The following is a 15,659-nucleotide window of genomic DNA, read 5'->3' as shown; positions in this document are numbered from 1 at the left end:
ACTAGCTCAGAGCCTGGAGCCTGTCTTTGGATTCTGTGTCTCCCTTTCTCTCTGCCCCTCCCCTGTTTGTGCTGTTTCTCTCTGTCTCTCAAAAATAAATAACATTTAAAATGTTTTAAAAAGAAAGAAAGAAAATACCATAAAGGAAAGAAGGAATTCAAAGACTGTGGGTGATGCCATTGCTTTGGACTCTGCCGGACAATTGAAGGAAGGAGACTGAGAAGCACAGGGTCATAACTTCTTATTCCTCTTCCACTTCTGTTTATTTTTCTCCTTTTCTTCTCTTCTCATCTCTTCCCATACATTCCTGGAAAATTCAGTCCTAACGGCACGAGGTAGGACAGAGGAAGGAAGATGGTTGTACCTGGAGTGGAAGGAGCGCTGGCAGCACAGAGTGGGGTAGTGGTGACTGAATTGGGTAAGGAGAGCATTTGTGGAGGAGGGCGGCCTGGCACAGGTGTCAGAGCCCGAGAAGCGTGAGAAGGACCACACTGCCGAAGAGTAGCTCGGTGAGGATGTCACAACCTGAGCAGGGTAATGGAAGCGTATTAGTTCTCTCCTGCTGCACTGGAAATTACCCTCAAACCTAGTAGGTTAGAACAATTATCATTTACTATCTCACAGGTTCTGTGAATTGAGAATTCAGACAGGGCATAGCAGAAATGGATTGTCTCTGTTCCATGATGTCTAATACCTAGCCTGGCAGACTTTGATGGCTGAGGGCTGAAATAATCTGAAGTTCTGGCTGAGGCTTGAGGATCTGCTTCTACGGTGGCTCACTTCATTCCTGAAAAGTCAGTACTCACAAGTTGAGTTCTCTCTATGTAGCCTATCCACCCATGACTCGCTCCACAGGACTGTTGAGTATCCTTACAACATGGCAGCCGGCTTCCCTGAGAGCCAGTGATCCCAGAGAGTGAGCCAGGAAGCAGTTATGCTTTTGACTCTTTTTTTTAAAAAAATTTAATATGTATTTGTTTTTGAGAAAGAGAGAGAGACAGAAGTTGAGTGGGGGAAGGGCAAAGAGAGAGGGAGACAAAGAATCTGAAGCAGGCTCCAGGCTCTGAGCTGTCAGCACAGAGGCTAACACAGGGAACTTCGAGATCATGACTTGAGCCAAAGTCAGACGCTCAACCAACTGAAACACCCAGGCCCCCAAGCACCTGACTCTTGATTTGGCTTGGTTTGTGATCTCACGTTTCCGTGGTTTGAGCCCCACATTGGGCTCCACGCTGATAGTGGTGTGGAGCCTGCTTGGGACTCTCTCCCTCTCTATCTTCCTCTCCCCACGTGTGCTCTCTTTCTCCCTCCCTCTCAATAAATAAATAAACATTAAAAAAAAAGTGAGTTGCTAAATCAAACCCATAGTCAAGGAGGGGGTCAATAGGCTACACCTTTTCAAGGGAAGAATGTCAAAGAATTTGCAGATGTATTTTAAACTACAAAAGATATGGAGGGACAGTCCAGTTGCAGTATCTCAGACCCTGAGTGGAGTGAGGAGGGCAAATACACAGAAGGAAAAAGTGGCGTGGGTTTTCAGAGCCTGAGCGGGATGAAGAAGGCTTCCATATCCATGTGGGTGAGACAGACTGGCGTGGGGAGCTGGAGTCCAAGTGTGTTTGAGGAAGGCATCTGTGCTCATGTGGGGGTAGGAGTAGTGCTGGAAGACGGTTTGCATACAGGGGATTGATCACATAAGTAAATATATTAAGGATAATTGGAGCCAGGTTTCTCACTGTCAGAAGAGTGAGTTACAAATATGGAAAGAGAAAAATAACATAAATCCTGTGACATTGGATTGGGAACTGTAGGTATGAGTGTGAAATCAAGTTGGTCAACTGACTGACTATTAATTTAGGTTTAGGTCATTATCTCATGGTTTGTGGGTGTCTGCTTCTCTACTGTAAAGCACTTTTTTCCCTTTGAAATTAATAAGCATTTAACGGATGTTTTGAAATTCTATAAATACCCCATTCCTCATCAATTTACTCATTTATCAATTCGTATCACATAGACTCATGCTTTCCTATTTTATTTCAATGGGATATATTTTCTTAATGTCATTCTTTATTTTGACTGACTCAAACTGTCCCAGATTTGATCACTGGAGCCCCCTCATGCTGGCTCATAGGTCTGTTTAACATGTTCCCAACATTCTTGAGCAAGTCTTTGCTTTCGGGCTTATAAAGATGTTTTGGCGGGGGGCACCTGGGTGACTCTCAGTTAAGTGTCTGACTTTGGCTTAGGTCATGATCTCACAGTTCATGGGTTCAAGCCCTGCGTCAGGCTCTGTGTTGACAGCTCAGAGCCTGGAGCCCACTTCTGCTTCTGTGTCTCCTTCTCTTTCTCCCTCTTCCCCACTTTTTCTCTCTCTCAAAAATAAATAAACATTTAAAAATTTTCAAAAATATTTTGGGGCCTTGTATGTTCCTTGCTCTAAGCCTGGAATCTGCCATTTCTCTATAGAACACTGGCTCCTTTTAGGGGAAATGGTATTTCTGGGTGCTGTATGTGCTCATTGCTGTTAGGACTCTGGTCTTCCAGGCCCCTTGGATAGCAGCAACACACACACACACATACACACACACACACACACACACACACACACACACACCCTCTCTGGAAGAAAAAAAAGATGAAAAGATGGATGGATAGATAGACATACAGAGATTGTTTATTTATTTTGAGAGAGTGAGAGAGTAGGGAGGGGCAGAGAGAGAATCTCAAGCAGGCTCCGTGGAGCAGCACAGAGACCAATGTGGGGCTTGAATTCACGAACTGTGAGATCAGAGCCGACATCAAGAGTCACACTCTTAGCCAACTGAGCCTCCCAGGCTCCGCCACATTTAATTTTCTATAAGAGAAGTAAGCCCTAATATCTGAAGGCATTAGCTCTCTCCTTAGCATAATGCTGCTGATTGTATACCCTCCGTGGGAGAATTGGCATAGTCACTCAAATAGTTTTCTCCTCCTCTGTTATTCAACTGAGGAACCCTGGTTGAGAAAGCCTGAATTTTAGTATTATAGGATGATCATGTCAGCAACTTATTCTCAAATGGTTCTGGAAAAAAAGAAGAAGTCTGAGATTGTTTTCAGGTTAAAAAGAAAGAGAAAGAAGGAAAATACTATAAATTCTTAATCTAAGGAACAGCCCATGGACTTTCTACAATTGTGCTAAAATAAGCCCTAACCTCTTGTAGCCACAAGGATGAGGGAACCAAAACGCAGACCCAAAGTTTGAGCAGTAGTATCAGTTGAATTCATAGGCTTACACTTCTTAGGTGTAAGTTAAGGCAGTGACGAGAGAACAGGATTCTTACACATTCGGTGAGGTTTCCAGTACTCCTAACTGCACTCAGCCTGGTATGTCTGAGGAGTCACGTCATGCTGGAAGACCCCTTCGAGACTCTGGAGCCAGTCACCTGCAAAAGGAGGCCAATCCCCCTGGTACCGGGATCAGACCTACCCCTGGAACTGTGGCTGTCACCCTTGGTTGGGGAATCTTAAAACTTACTGGATCTCAGGATTGCATGCCTGGATTTTATATTTTGTAAGCTCCCAAAGAAATTCTAACTTGCGGCCAAGACTGAGACCTACATCCTGAACTAGAGATCAAACCCAGCATGCCTTGAGGTCAGATCACAACTAAAACCCAGGAGCACCCTTACATGCAAGAAGAATCACGAGATTTAGCTAACTCACACAAGCAACATACATTATTTGGAATTCTTCTGCATGGAAGATTTGTCTCTTCTTTCTTTCCCATGTATTTATTTTTTCAATCGTTTATATCAGTATGACTCATGGATAATTTATTTTATATTTTGGGTTACAATCAATCCAGTGCTATTCATATCACTCAGATGGCTCCAGTGTTAGCCACTAGGAGCTCTTTCAGTTGGCTTCTGTGTCCTTTGGACACCCCCAGCATTGGTAGGGTTTTGTCTGTTTTTCAGTACTTCCTTTCTGGCACTAGGAGATACTCCAGGCTTGCTGTCACAAGCTAGACCCCAAGACCTGACCTCTACTGCCCACCTGCTTGTACTCACTGACCTTTGTCCCACATCTTCTCTTCAACTCTTCTTTCCAGCTTACCTTTTCTCTGAACCAAAGCTACTGCCCTGACAAGACCTCCAGCCAGCCCAGACCACCCAGACCAACTTGAACTTAACTCTGGTCACATACCTGCACAGATGGGCCATAGAGGTACCTGCAGAATAATTGACAACTATCTTTATCTCATTACAATACTAAAATCTCTGACCGAGGGGGGACGTTTACATAACATACAATGTGTATAAGCATGTTTCTTTACGGCACATGTGCAACCCCTAAGCCTCCCTCGACATCCTATGACAAAGTTTCCCTAACTAAATATTCATCCTAACTCTGAATAAAAGGAACTTACCCACCCTTGCTCAGGGAGTCTCAGCTTTGGAAGCCATTCCCTGTGATCTTTTTATTTGCTCCAAGTAAATTTTCTGGGGCACCTGCATGCCTGTCAGTTGAGTGTCCAACTTTGGCTCAGGTTATGATCTTGCACTTTTGGAGTTCCAGCTCTGTGTTGGTTTCTGTACTGTCAGAGCGGAGTCTGCATCAGGTCCTCTGTCTCCCTCTTTCTCTGCCCTTCCCCCTCCCTCTCAAAAATAGATTTTGTAATGTTTATTTATTTTTGAGACACAGACAGAGAGATAGACTTTGAGCAGGCGAGGGGCAGAGAGAGAGGGAGACACAGTATCCAAAGCAGGCTCCGTGCTCTGAGCTGTCAGGGCTCGAACTCACCAACCGTGAGATCATGACCAGGGCCAAAATTGGAAGCCCAACTGACTGAGCCACCCAGGTGCTCACCCTAAGTAAACATTTTTTGAAAAGTGTTCTTTATGCGATAACTCAAACCGGTGCAATTTCTGACTCACCCAGCAATAAACTCACAGTGGTTTAGTTACACAGTCTTACACATTTCTCTCCCCAGTCCTGGAATCAGTCATTTCTCCAAGATTCCCTGGTTCCTTTTATTGCAGAATGGTATAAATTATACCTGAGAGCCAGGTATAATTTTTATATCCTGCTACATTAGAAAAAAAAAAAAGAAAAGAAAAAGAAAAACAAATTAAAAAACACCTGTTAAGAGTCCCCAGGGCCAACCACCCCAGATTGGCCAGTGCCCAACTTTAGAATCCTGTCCCTTTCCTGGCTGTCCCTTGAGAGCCAGGGTTGGAGGCTATCCTGACCATCACCTGTTTGGTGGCCTTCCTTTAGATGGGTACCAGCCTGGCTCTGGTGAGCCCTGATAAAACTAACAAATGATAGTGGAGTAAGTGCCCCAAGAGAGGATAGTAAAGGTTCACAGAGGATGGAAAAACGAATGCATTGGGGAGAGCAGCTCAGGAAGTGCTGCTTATTAAGCAGATACTATGGCTGACGTCTTCTAGACCCCTACTCTTTACACCCCTAACACTCCACCTGCTGCCTGGCCCACAGAGGACCTCCATCAACACTTGCTGGTGGTTCTACTCCACTGAGCTCAGAGCAGCCCACAGAATGTTAGCAGAGACCCCCAAATAGTCCTCCAGCCCTGCTGCTTCTTGTAGGCAAAAGAATCCTGCAGAATTTGTGATGCTTAAGAATCTATTCTGGGTGGTTCAGTCAGTCAAGCATCTGACTCTTGATTTCAGCTCAGGTCATGACCTCATGATTTGAGTTTGAGCTTCACATCAGGCTCTGTGTTGACAGTGCAGAGACTGCTTGGTATTCTATCTCCCTCTCTCTTTGCCCCCCCCCCCCCCCCCCCCCCCCCCCCCCCCCCCCGCTTGCTCTCTCTCTCTCTCAAAATAAATAAAAATAAACTTAAAACAAAGGGGTGGAGTGCCTTGGTGGTTTAGTTGGTTAAGTGTCTGACTTTTGATTTCGGCTCAGGTCATGATCTCATGGTTCTTGAGTTAGAGCGCTGCAGTATGTCCTGGGCTGACAGTCAGAGCCCGCTTGGGATTCTCTCTCTCCCTCTCCCTCTCTCTGCTACTCCCACCCTCTCTTTCTCCCTCAAATGAATAAACTTAAAAAAAAATTATTCTGTGTGCCTGCTGGAGATTTCTGAACTATCCTTGGTGGCACCAAAGCAGTATTTGGGAAATTTCCTTGGAGATGAAGTCATCAAATGGGTCCTAGACTTTTTTTTTTTTTGACATATTTATTTATTTTTTATTTTTATTTTTTTTCCCATAATATTTTATTGTCAAATTGTTTTCCATACAACACCCAGTGCTCTTCCCCTCAAGTGCCCTCCACCATCACCACCACCTGTCCTCCCCCCTCCCCCCCAACCCTCAGTTCATTCTCAGCATTCAATAGTCTCTCAAGTTCTGCATCCCTCTCTCTCCCCAACTCTCTCTCCCTCCTCCGTTCCCCCTGGTTCTCCGTTAGGTCTCTCTTGTTTTCCTGCTAGACCTATGAGTGCAAACATATGGTTTCTTTCCTTCTCTGCCTGGCTTACTTCACTCAGCATGACACCCTCAAGGTCCATCCACTTTCCTACAAAGGGCCATATGTCATTCCCTCTCATTGCCATGTAGTACTCCATCGTGTATATATACCACATCTTCTTGATCCATTCGTCAGGTGATGGACATTTAGGCTCCTTCCATGTTTTGGCTATTGTTGACATTGCTGCTATGGGTCCTAGACTTTTCAAATGCATATCAGTAGGCCATATGCTTGGAGTATAATTGCCAAAGTACATCTCAGAAGATAGAGATAAAGGAAGCTTCCGAACGAATTTCTATATGTTTAAAGTAGACTCATAGGATCCTGGGGAGTCAGGCTAAGATTGCCCTTTGCCCTTAGCAAAGTGTCACAATAAAGGCAGCTGATTTCCTGGAGGAAGGTCACTCTGCCTACTTCAAGGACTTGTCAATGGGCTGTAAGTAGTGAGGGAATTTATTTTCCTTTTGCCTTTGTTCCCCACATCACAGATTACTAAAAAAAAAAATAAACTTAAAAAAAAGAATTTATTCTGTGTGTCTTCTGGGGATTTCTGAACCATCCTTGGCACTTGGGAGATTATCTAAGTCATCAAATGGGTCCTAAAGTCACCAATGCAGCCTGATAAACTCTGAGAGTGGGCTGGACTAAAGAGGTGGAGAGGGGGGACACAGAAGAGGGAAGTCAACGTCCTGTCCCAGACGTGTCAGTGATGGGGACTGAGACAAAGCCAATGAAGACAAAGGCTAGGAGGCAGCAGGCTCCAGGTAAAAGGTTCAGCCGGTTCTGTAGCAGCTGAGGGGTTATGACCCCTGGCTGCAGGGGGAGAGTGTGGGGAAAGAACTTCAAGTGGGTGTACTCCTGTAGGCAGCCAACTGCTATACAAAAACTCCGAAGCTGCATGGCCCAGATACCTGCTAGAGAATGACAAATAAGCCAGCTTGGCAGGAGAAAGGAGGATTAAGCAGGTAAGTGGAGCCTGGGAAGGTTCTGGAATAGGATTCTCAAACCTGGCCTTGGACAAATTTCATGGCCTGGAGCCTGAAGCGCGGGTGCGAAATGGGGAGATCGCATGTATTTTTCAGGGCACCGAGTTAACAGAGCACATCCTCTCCTCAAAGTCTGAGACTACTGTGGAGTCTCTGCAACCTCAGCAGACCCACTGCAGTTCCTTGGCAGAGCGACATAAAACTCAAAAAGCTGGCTGGGATCGGACCTTGCAAGTCATCAACAGAGCCTGAAGTCGCGTGTGGCCACTAACTGGAGCTACCTCCTAAAACCCTCTCGGAAGGGGGTGGGGAGAATAGTATAAATTGCCCTCGTTTTACCCAAACTGGCACCTCATTCCCTTTCCATAATCCCAGGGGTCCTCTGGGAAGTATCTCCTGGATTCCGGAGGAGAGGATGCACAGCCTGAGGTAGGTATTGGAAGGACTTGCAGGCAAACATTCATTCTCTGGAGGAGACCCAGGACCCTGACCTGAGGGAAGCCGAGGCCTGGGGAAGCCAAGGGCACAAAGATAATTATTAGTGTAACCACAATTTCATGGAGTTCTCTGTTAGGGGTCGCCATGGGGTTTGAGGGCGGAGAAGACTCCGGGCCCCGAGGCATCAGGTTTGTTGTGTACGTCAGCTTCAGCAGGACGGAGGAAGGAACTCAGAAATGACCGCTGGAGACGTGAGTGCAGCAAAGAAGTCCAGGAATCGTGCACCTGGATAAAAAGGCTCCAACAGCGCGACGTGTGCCTCGATGGGCATGGCAGTTCGTGACGCGCCACCAGGTGGCCTTGGGCGCCCAGGGCCAGCTCCCGACCGCGGGTTCGCACCCACAGTTCCTTCCTGGAGCTTCACAGGCCGCACCCTGCTGGGACTCAGCTGGCAGGAGGAACGATGGTGCCGGGTGGCAGGAGCAGTTCTAGCTAAGCCAGAAACCTCAGGTGAAGAGATCAAAGCCCAGGTGGAGGTGGACGGGCCAATCTTGCCGCCGCTAGTGAGTCCCCCAACCGCTTGCGAGCACCGCGCGGGACTGCACAGCCGTCGCGCTGGGGCGAAAGCGTCCGCGACGCGTACTCCGGCCCGTGCAGCTCCAGGAAGGGCCTTTGCTAGTCCCACCACAACCGCACCCCCGGCCGCAGCGGGACTGCCCCTCTCAGCCCCCCAGGGAACCGATCAGTCTTGGAAATGCCCGCGAGGTCATCCGCACAACAAAGGCGGCCCTGAGCGGCGCCTTCTGTCTTGTAAATATCGGGTCCCGCCCCGGGCAAGGTGGAGCCCCTGGTACCAGCAGCCGGAGGCACCCGCCCCCACTCCGTCCCCCTCCCCCACAACTCCGGAGCGTTTTCATTTGAAATGTTAATGTTTTGAAGCTTCCTTCTGGGCCCGGATCTGTCTCATTGAAAGCGGGCTGAAACGTCTGGGATTAATAAACAAGCCGGCATTTGGCTAGGGTGGGAACCAGGTCAACATTTGTAGGTCTAAAAGAGAGTGGCAGGTGTGCGTAGACAAACCTGGGTAAATTATTACACGGCCTCGGCCCCTCGCTTTAAAAAAGCTGCTTTGTGCACCGATACCAGGATTTGGAGTTTCCCCCAATTAAGAGCCCCTTATTTGCACGCTGCAGGCTGAGGCCCCGGCGGCGCTGCCTTCCTCCCCCTCCTAGCACTGAGGAATCCAGGTCACAGGTGGAGTACAGGCTGGGCCGCGCTCGGGCGGAGCCAAGCCCAGGCCCCGCCCAGGTCCTCCTAGTCTGGAACGCGACCTGCAGCTCCTTCGCCAAGCGGCCGATAGGGTTCCGGTGTCCTCGGGTAGCCTTGACCACCACGAGGTTGGGTGTCTCTGGCCGGGCCGCCAGAGCGTAACGCGCTCGGCTACTGCGCGGGCGGAGGACACAGAAGGGTGTCACAGCGGGTGCTTTTCAAAAGCCTTGGCGTGAGTTTCCCCGTCCACATTCGATAGTTTGTCAGGGTTATTGCCAAAATCTTATCAAGTCGGGTTCCTTGCCCAGCCCAGCTGCTAGCGTTGATAATGGTGCCTGCGGTCACTTTGGGAGGAGCGCCGACACTCTGCCATGCACTACTGTTTCAAGCCCGCCCTTCACATGAAGTAACCTGTGATGAGATGACACAAGTCATTAATTTGCTTCTTTCTAGAATGAGGACATCACGTACTCTCTACTTGCCCTTGCCCGGAGAGAGCAAATCGGGGCATGTGCCCCCGCTGGATACGGGGTCCCAATTGAGGAGGTATGTATGAGTCCACTTGCCTGGGAATCATGTGTGCTGGGAGAGGCGGTGGAGGTGACCACAGCACCACTGTGGTCCTGGAATGCAGCCAGGTCCCCACAATTACCCAACTTCAAAGTTCTTTAGTCCACTAAATCCTCCCAGGCACAGCTTGATCTTCCAAAAGCCTCAAGTGGAGAAAACCCAATAAAGGAATGATCATTTTTCACCTTGGGAGCCAGTAACGCTCATACATAATGAAGCAAGTCACACAAAGGAAAGAATTCTTTCCCATTCTCCTGGGATAGGCCCCTCAGCCCAGGGAATCTTCAAGAGCTGCCCAACTGCCCAGACTATGATCCAGGCTGGGGGAGGAGGGGATACAGAGGGGTGAGGGTTCACTGAGGAGCTCTCCTACCCACCTAAAGGCTGGAGTTGTCACTTGAAGAAATGCCAGCCCAGGTTATTCATAAACATCTCTTACAGATTCCAATTCCTCTGTTTTCTCTGCTCCCAGTGCCAGCTGTGGATTCCCTGGATCAGCTGAATGACAGAGAGAAGGGAGGAAGAATAGCTTATGGTAGAGGACTCCACTCCACTCCCCCATCCTAGTAATAACATCTGGATGCCATCAGAGGACCCAGTGGACAGGGTGGGAAGAGATTGTAGATCTCCTGGTTAAGACAAGGTACTTTGGCCGCATATTGGTAAAGAAGCCTGGCTTTGTAAACACCCATCTGCCCTCAGTGTTCACAGATACATTATCTCCCAGGCTTCTTATACTTTCCCACAGGCACAAGACCATTCTGACTCCAACCTAGTCTCTTCCTCTAAACACCCCTAAGGTCTCAACCAGATCCTTACTCCTCTAGGGGGCATGGACCTCTGGCTGGAAAAGACAGCAAAAGAACAGAGTTCCTCTACCTGGTGTGATGTAAATGACCCAGGGTAGCCTATGCTTTATGCCCATGACCTTTGGAGAAAAACAGACACCTGTCAAGTAGCTGAGTGATCTTGAATAAGTCATTTATCCTTGCTCAGTGTTCCTTAAGTTTCCCATTGGCAAAGTGGTCAGGAATTAGAACATTCCTAAAAAGGAGGAGATGTAGGGAGATCTGTATTGTGAACAGCACCTGGAAGCCTGTTCACCTGTGTTCTCACACGTTCTCCTGATGCCCCACTATATGGTGGTAGAGAGGGAAATGCCACTGCCACACTGTCATCTGCTCTGGAAGTAAAATACCTGAAACTCAATCACCCTGGCATCCTGGCTTGGGTGAGCAGCAGTCGAGACAGATTGGCTTTCAGAGCAGGTGACAGCCCAGAGGCCTGTCTCCTATCACCAGAGGTGGGCAGTCAGCGAACACCACCTCACTGCTGGGATGGATCTTGCTGCCAGCAAGGTATCCCACTGACTCCTGCCCGGGAGATGAGCCCAAGCAGATCTTCACTGACATTAAATAGCCTCGTTCTGCTTCCACTATTTCCATCTCAAGGATATTAATCCCTAGCCTGCCTGTGGCCATCAGACTTCCTTTTCAACATTTCCATATCCATTTTCCAAACTTACTTAGAAAGAGGCACAAAGCTCCAATAGTCCCCGATCTTCATATGCATGTTTTTCTGTATTTACTTTTAATTTAGAATTTATAGAAACAAGGAATACAGAATGTTTGACTTATATGGGAGGGTGTATGACTCACTGGGTTCCACGAGTGGAGAGGAAGAAGGACTTTCCAGGCCCAGGGGGCTCCAAGGGTTGGGCAGTGGGTGAACTATTCTAACAGACAATGGGGAATCACCAAACTTGTTCTCTAAGAGGGAAGTGGTTAAATTTATGTTTTTTAATCCTTTGGTGACCGTGGAAGGGTGAATTCATTTTTTTTAAGTTTATTTATTTGAGAGAGCTTGAAAGCAGGGGAGGGGCAGAGAGAGAAGGGGAGATAGAGGGAATCCCAAGCAGGTGAAACCCGATGTGGGCCTAGAACTCAAACTGACACTGTGACCTAAGCAGAAATCAAGTCTTGGACCGTCAACCAACTGAGCTACCCAGGCGCCCTGGGTGAATTCATTAAAAAAAAAAAATTTTTTTTACAGTAGTTTTAGGTTCACAGAAAAATTGAGGATTTACTAGAGCTTCCATATACTTTTATCCCTGCTCTCATAGTTTATTATCTTGAATTAGTGTGGCATATTTGCTACAATCAATGAACCAATATGATTAACTAGATGAACCATTAACTAGAGTCCATAGGTTTTAAGTTCAGCCTTTGTCATGTACACTTCTGTGGGTTTTGACAAATGCATAATTCCATGTTCCAGTATCATACAAAATCATTTCAGAGCCCTAAAAATTCCACTGCTCTTCACCTATTCATTATTCCCAGCTTTCTCCTTGGCAACCACCCTTGTAAACCCTTGGCAACCACCAACTGCTACAGTGCTGTCTTTTCCAGAACATCATAGGGTACATGGACTTTTCAGACTGACTCCTGTTAGTAATATGTATTTAAGGTTCTTATATATCTTTTTGTGGCTTAATATCTCATTTCTTTCAGTAAGCCTTTAACAAATATTTTTCTTCAATAAACATTTACTGAACTTTTGTATCAGTACTGTTTGATAGAAATCTAATACAGGTCACAAATTTGTTTTTTCTAGTAGTCATTTTAACAAAGGTAAAAAGAGGAGCACCTGGGTGGCTAGTTGGTTAAGTGCCTGACTTTGGTGTGTTGTGATCTTGCCGTTTGTGGGTTTGAGCCCTGTGTAGGGCTCTCTGCTATCAGTGTGGAGCCTGCTTTGGATCCTCTGTCCTCCTCTCTCTTTGCCCCTCCCCCCTTTCAAAAATAAACATTAAAAAAAGGTAAAAAGAAACAGAAGAGAGTAATTTTTGTAAGATATCCTACTTCATATTTTAAAATATTATCATTTCAACTTTTAACCACTGTATAAGTTATTCAGATACTTTATATCCTTTTGTTTTTTGGTCCTAAGCCTTTGAAATTCAGTGCATATTTTATATTGTCAGCACATCTTAACTTGGACTAGCCACATTTCCAGTGTTCAGTGGATGCACACAGTGGGGACAGAGCAGTACCACACTGGATGCATAGCATAGAGCAGGGGACAAAATGGACAAGGTCTCTGTCCTCACATAGTTGACAGTCTAGTATGGGAGACAGAACAAAGTAAGCATTTTGGAGAGTGATGTGTTACTAAGAAAAATAATACAGTGGGATTAGAGAGTGGGAGGCTGATTCAGTTTGCTTGAGTAGTCAGAAAAGCTTTTCTGAGGCTGAGAACCAAATGAGGAGGCATTAACACTCAATTCTCTGTTGCCACAATAATGCTGTGTAACAAACCACTCCAAAATGCATATGTTTACCATCGAACTATTTATTATTGCTCACGAGCCTAAAGGCTGCTGGGCAGTTCATCTGGCCCCAGGTGGGCTCACACACACGTCTGTGGGCAACTGCAGGTGAGGTAGGAGACTCTGCTAATCCTGGCTTGGCTTGCATGTTTGGGGTCTGCAGGCTGTTGACTGGCATGGATGACCTCAGCTCTTTTCCCTGTGGCGTCTCATCCCTTAGCAGGCTAGCCCAGGCCTGTTCTTATGGCAGAGGCAGGGATCCAAGAGAGAATGTGGGCGCGTTCAAGTTTCCTTAAGACTCTAGCTTAGAACTCTATCACCTCTGCCTTGTTAGTTGGGCCAACCCAAGTTACAAGGCCAGCCCTGATTCTGGGAGGAGCTGCAAAGTCACATTACAAAAGGTGTACATATAGAGAAGGATGGAAAATTCAGGTGGTTTCTGATTAACCTCCCATATTACTTAAAAAGCTTTTGGGGCGCCTGGGTGGCTCAGTCGGTTGAGCGTCTGGCTTTGGCTCAGGTCATGATCTCATGGTTCGTGGGCTCGAGCCCTGCACTGAACGCTCAGAGCCTGGAGCCTGCCTTTGGATTCTGTGTCTCCCTATCTCTCTGTCTCTCAAAAATAAATAAAAAACATTAAAAAAAAGCTTTCAATTCTATCAGGAAAATTATGAAGTGCTAAATTTGTGTGTGCCCAATAAAATATCCTCAAAGTATAAAAACAAGAAAAATGACCGGGAAAGGAGATAGAGTTCTGGACTGGCAGGGTGAGGGATTTAACTTAAATAGCACCTCAGTGTAGGCACTACTGGCCTTAAAGAGGCGAGGGAGTGAGTCATGTGCTTATCTCCAGGACTAGTGGAGGGAAAAGCAGCAGAGAGGCCCTAAGCAGGAGCAGGTCTGGCAGGTTCTAGTAGTACAGAGGCAGGCTTGGTAAAATGGAAAGGGATAAGGAGTAGGCAGGGGCTAGACCACCTGTGGCTTTACAGGCCACAAGATGGGTTTTGGATTTCAGTTTTGGTGATGGGACACCCCAGGAGGGTTTGTGTGAGGGGAGGAGGAATATCATAGAACATTAGAAGTGAGGACACTGGAGAGTCGATGGCTGTTTGGAGACAAGGGTCAGGTATCCAGTCAGACCTTTAGAGGTTGCTGGGTACCAATTCTTGTCAGGCAACATGTCCCCAGGGAATTTTCCTTGCTTTGCTTTTCAACTACCAACACAGCAGTGCATTCCCCAAAGGATGTCACCATCTCAGGAGAACATATTCCAATTATACTGGAAAAGAAGGTAATTGTGATTATAGTAGTATTCATCTTCTCAATTCTCAGGATGAAAACCTATCCAAAGCAAGAACAAAAGGTAAGTCCAGAAAGCACTCCACTCCCCCTTGGGAAAACACAGCCAACTATTTATCGAGCTACAAGTTGTGGATACTGTCAGTTTCAAGACACAATCTTACATGAAAAGGGGGAAGGGCAATTAAACAAGTACTTATTGAGCACCTACTGTGTGCTAGACACTCTTCTATGTGCTAGGGATAGAGCAGAAAAGGAGACAAAGATCCCTTTCCTCACAGGGAAGATAAATATATATATAAATATATAAACATCAATACAAAAACATGAGTTATGTTAGATGAGATAAATGCCCTGAAAAAAAAAAAAAAGTAGAAATAGTGAGCATTTGGGAGTGGGGTGTGACAATTTAAAATAGGTTGGGACACCTGGGTGGCTCAGTCAGTCTAGCATCTGACTCTTGATTTTGGTTTAGGTCACGATCTCATGGTTTATGAGTTTGAGCCCTGCATTGGGCTCTGTGCCAATGTGTGGAGCCTGCTTGGGCTTCTGTCCCTGTCAAAAATAAACAAACATTAAGAAATAAATAAATAAACCAGGCTGGTCTATGGGAGATTGATTGAAAACTCCTTTTCCATACTGGGCAGAACAGAGAGCTTTGGGGAGTAATCAGGGAGGTGAGGGCAGGGTCTGGCCCCTATTTTGTAGGGCATTGTAACACAACCACTGCGACATGCAAGTGTATGATTTATCATTTTATTCCCCATCCCAAAACAAGGAAAAACTTCCTGTAACCAGTCTGGTAATTTCCAACTTCAAGTTCTCTAAACTGAATTCTGTACGCTGTGATACATTTTACATTATCGGAAAAAGATTACACAGCTCTGCTCAGCAGCCCCGGTTCTGACAGTTTCTATGCCCAGGCTGCAGCAAAGACCCAACACCGGCACAACTGCTGCTGCTTAGTTTTCTTCGCAGGATTTTCTTTTTTCAGATGAAGCAAAGTAGGAGTCCACCTGAGTGGATGGAGCTCAAGGTGGTGGAGATTTTTGCCCTCCTCCGGGCAGCAGACAGGAGGGCAGCCTGTAGCATCAAAGGGTACAAGGTGGGGCGCCTGGGTGGCTCAATCGGTTTGGCATGCAACTTCGCTTAGGTCATGTTCTCACAGTTGGTGGGTCTGAGCCCCACGTTGGGCTCTGTGCTGACAGCTCAGAGCCTGGAGCCTGCTTTGGATTTTGGGTCTCCCTCTTTCCCTGCCCATATTCTGTCTCTATGTCTCTCAAAAATAA

This window comes from Suricata suricatta, chromosome 2 (assembly GCF_006229205.1).
Source record: "Suricata suricatta isolate VVHF042 chromosome 2, meerkat_22Aug2017_6uvM2_HiC, whole genome shotgun sequence".
Lineage (NCBI taxonomy): Eukaryota > Metazoa > Chordata > Mammalia > Carnivora > Herpestidae > Suricata > Suricata suricatta.
This window is presented reverse-complemented; position numbering follows the sequence as displayed.